Raw genomic sequence first — 1,091 nt, 5'->3', positions numbered from 1 at the left:
TTGGCAGATCAATATATCATAGTGACAGGTGGGGCTACAGAAATGGGAGCATACATTATGTTAGAGTTTATACACTTGGTCCAGTCTCCCTATCAAGGCAGTCAGGGCATGACTGAGGACATTCACAAACACCCCCCAAGGTGATAGCCATCAAGAACACATTCAGGCAAAACTGCCCAAAACACACACACACACACACACACACACACACTCACTCACTCCTGGCTGAACAAGGGTGGAGGTAATCCACTTTCCAATACACTGTCTGAGGACAAGACTATTCATATCCCTGGTTAATGGTCAGAAGGAATTCTGCGGAGGCTTAATCCACTGGGGGACTTAGCAAATGGATTTGAGCTTTCACAGTCATCCACAGCCCTCTGCAAACCAGGTGCTCAAAATTTAAGCTCTAAGACACTCCCAAAAGTTTAGCGGAAACGAGTGGGATGGTGACTTGCAGAAGTATGTTTCTGACACCTTGGTGCTAGATGCCATCCAGTTAATTTTCAGCTTGTAGGGACCTCACGTGACAGTGGGACTCTCCCACTGGGTTCCAGGGTTGCCATCTTTACAGGACTGGGTCGCCGGGTCTCTCCCACTGAGCTGCTGATGGGTCGGGACAGTTGGAACAGTCGATCACCTACAGGGCGCCTTTTTCTGATTCCTTAAAACAGTAGGTCTCAAGCTGCGGGTTGCAACCCCTTTGGGGATCGAACGGCCCTTTCACCTGGGTTACCCGATTCATACAGTAGCAAAATGACAGTGATGAAGTAGCAATGAAAATAATTTTATGGTTGGGGGTCACCACCACGAGGAACTGTATTAAAGGGTCGCAGCATTAAGAAGGTTGAGAACCACTGCCTTAAAACAACCATACTCTTTCAATCCTATAGGGCTGCCCCTGTGGGTTTCCAAGGCTGACTCCTCATGGGAGACGAAAGCATGGTCCTTCTCCAGTGGAGTGGCTGGTGCTTTCCAAACTTCCAGGGCTCCTCTCTCTTTGATCCCTTAGTTACCATCAGCCTTAAACTCAGTACCCACCAGTTTAACCACAAACACTTATTGAGCATCCAGGCAAAACTGTAGCCAAT

The sequence above is a fragment of the Echinops telfairi genome, unplaced genomic scaffold, assembly GCF_000313985.2.
Source record: "Echinops telfairi isolate 266 unplaced genomic scaffold, ASM31398v2 ScPeMD7_2291;HRSCAF=2852, whole genome shotgun sequence".
In the NCBI taxonomy this organism is placed as follows: Eukaryota; Metazoa; Chordata; class Mammalia; order Afrosoricida; family Tenrecidae; genus Echinops; species Echinops telfairi.
Note: the sequence above shows the minus strand (reverse complement) of the source record.